Here is a 3,165-nt window from a genome sequence, read left to right as displayed (position 1 = left end):
TGCATAATTCACAGTGCTTACCAGAGCACATACCCTCCCCAGTGTCCATCACCCAGTCACCCCATCCCTCCCACCCCACCCCTCACTCCAGCAACCCTCAGTTTGTTTCCTGAGATTAAGAATTCCTCATATCAGTGAGGTCATATGATACATGTCTTTCTCTGTTTGACTTATTTCGCTCAGCATAATACCCTCCAGTTCCATCTACGTTGTTGCAAATGGCAAGATCTCATTCCTTTTGATGGCTGCATAATATTCCATTGTATATATATACCACTTCTTCTTTATCCATTCATCTGTCGATGGACATCTTGGCTCTTTCCACAGTTTGGCTATTGTGGACATTGCTGCTATAAACATCAGGGTGCACGTACCCGTTCGGATCCCTACATTTGTATATTTGGGGTAAATACCCAGTAGTGCAATTGCTGGATCGTATGGTAGCTCTATTTTCAACTTTTTGAGGAACCTCCATACTGTTTTCCAGAGTGGCTGCACCAGCTTGCATTCCCACCAACAGTGTAGGAGAGTTCCCCTTTCTCCGCATCCCCGCCAACATCTGTCATTTCCTGACTTGTTAATTTTAGCCATTCTGACTGGTGTGAGGTGGTATCTCATTGAGGTTTTGATTTGGATTTCCCTGATGCTGAGCGATGTTGAGCACTTTTCATGTGTCTGTTGGCCATTTGGATGTGGAAGTCAGGCCATTCTGCTGTACACCTTAAACTTATCAATTATATCTCAATAAAACTGGAAAAAATCACTAAAAGTAGAAATTATTGAGAGCAAGAATTTTTTTGAAATTTCTCTCTTCACTGATATTTTTTATTTGATGCAACATTGTCATCATTCCTTCCTTTACTTCTTTAATCATTAATTTTTTAGTTCTATGAACACATTTTTTTTTCCTTTTTACTGAACTAAGTGGCTTTATTTCGGAAAGCCAAGATTACAATGGACTTAAGAGTTGGCATTGGGGCGCTTCTTCTTGCCAAAGGTGGGCACAACATTGACAAAGTACTGGTTGTACTGCATTCCCACCTGGCTCAGCCTGTCTCCATTTTCTCCTGTTTGGCTACCTTGGGAGTCTACCCTCTTACTTTCCCAGCATAGGCCAGGGAACCATGGACTTTACCTCCAAGCACACAGTTGGCTACTTCCAGGGTGGTCAGAGCATCCACTCCACACTGACCTAGGGTAGTCTTGTCCACTAGGGGCATGCCTGCCAGGAGCGTGATTTGATCTTCTGGAGCGATGCCCTTGAGCCAGGTTACATGAGCCTTGATCTGGGTGACCATCTCCTGGCTGGTCACCTTGAGGGTGTGTAGCTCCTGGGTAACAGACAAAGAGCTGCCTGTTGGGGGCACTGAATAGAGGCCACCATGGCCCTATGAACATATTTATAATGATTACTTTGAAGTCTTTTTCTCTTAAATCCAGCATCTTGTCACTCTCACCAGCAGTTTTTCTTGCTTTCTTTTTCTGCTGCTTGGGTCATACTTTATTTCCTTGGCTCATAATGTTTTTGTTGGAAGCTAGAAATTTTAGATAATATATTGGAACAATTCCAGGTATGACTCTCCCCTCCTCTAAGGCTTGTTCTTATCATATGCTTGTTTATTTTTTAGTTACTAGCTGGATTATTTTACAAAAGTGTATTGTGTCCTCCTCACCACACACAGTGTTAAGCCTCTTCTCTTGCTCCTCAGAAAGATGCAGCTTTGTATGAGCTCACAATCACCCTGGGATGACAGTGGTATAGGTAGGGCTCTCTTCCCTTCTTTTCCCAATCACATCCAGCTGTTAAATTTATTAATTTTTGGCTGATTGCTCTATTGTTTTCAACAATATCTTGGGGCATACATTGTTCTACAATCTAATCCAATCAAATCTGGGCTCCACTGAAAGAATCGTTTCCTATGTCAGTGTTTGATATTTGTTCTGACCTTGGGAGGGATCCTCCTACATGTACTATTCCCCAGTTCTTGCTTACAAACTAGCTAGCCTATAGTTTAGCCTGAATCTTCATTAAATTCATGAACCTCCATCCAATTGTCTTCCCTCACAACTTCCACTGTTCTTGAGAGCATGCTTAGGCTTGAACTTCTCTATGCTTTGTTGCAAATGAAGTCAGATTGATGCAAGCTGGCTGGGTTCAAGGACCCAAAGGGGGTCCCACAGGACTAGTCAAAAGGATCCTTGGCTTCACACGGGATAGAAATCAAAGTCGAGCTGAGAAGTGAGAGCAGAGTTTATTGAAGACATAGAGAGAGTGCAGATACAGACAGAACGTCTGGGAGACTTGGAAAGGAAAGAAGGATGAGTCTTGCCTTTGCATGGAGTCTGGGTTTTTTGTTTTGTTTTGTTTTGTTTTGTTATTTTTGAGGATTGTGGTCCAGTACACGTGTCTTCTCAGGCATTTAGGAACAAAGAGGAGTGTTTAGGTATCCTCCGTAAGTCACTTATATCCTGGAACCAGGGGTTTTGTTGAATCAGTGGTCTTAGAAAACATTCATGATGAACCCATTCATCACTACTTAGATGTTATCTATTGTGCTGGAAGACTCCAAAGAAATCATTAACTCCTTGAATTTTACAAGGAGGACATACATTATCTGTTCTAGAAGACATGTGTAAGGCAGGGGTGTAGGTGTATCCTAGCAAGAATAGAAGCAAAGGAAAAGGAGCAAAAAAAAAAGTAGTCTTTCATGGGGTCCCTTTAGTTTCCCTGTCTCAAGTTCATTTGAGAGTAGAATAGGAGTTATCAGTTTTATGATCTGCCCTCCCAAATCTGTTGACTAGGGCTCTGGAAGTAAGGGTAGGCACAATGGTATCTTTCTCTCTGAGAGACACTCCCACTCGAGGAGCTGTTTGGGAGGGCAAGAAACTTAAATCCTTTTAGTTTCCCTCTCCTGAAATGAAACCACTGCTTCATGAGCTGAGAATAGGGTGTTTAGGGCTCCATTATTTTCAACATACTATGCCCAAGGTTGAGCCTTCATTCTATGGGCAGAATCTGGGCAGAAGAAGGGAGCCTCCAACTCTTGACTACATTCACATGAGACTTAGCATCAGGAACAGGTAGCTGGGGGCAGGATGAGAAAAACTGAAGTCTTGCACCCCTTGGGAAGAGGGCCCGCTAGCTGGGAGTTAGGGGTAGAGGGA

The 3,165-nt window shown here is 42.9% G+C and overlaps 1 pseudogene; it reads right to left on the bottom strand.

Moving 5' to 3' along the window:
- Nucleotides 1-906: 906 nt before the first annotated feature.
- On the bottom strand, nt 907-1,443 carry LOC118523709 (ubiquitin-like FUBI-ribosomal protein eS30 fusion protein pseudogene; annotated as a pseudogene).
- Between the last annotated feature and the right edge of the window lie 1,722 nt (nt 1,444-3,165).

The sequence above is a fragment of the Halichoerus grypus genome, chromosome 2 (assembly GCF_964656455.1).
Source record: "Halichoerus grypus chromosome 2, mHalGry1.hap1.1, whole genome shotgun sequence".
NCBI lineage: Eukaryota > Metazoa > Chordata > Mammalia > Carnivora > Phocidae > Halichoerus > Halichoerus grypus.
This window is presented reverse-complemented; position numbering and strand designations above follow the sequence as displayed.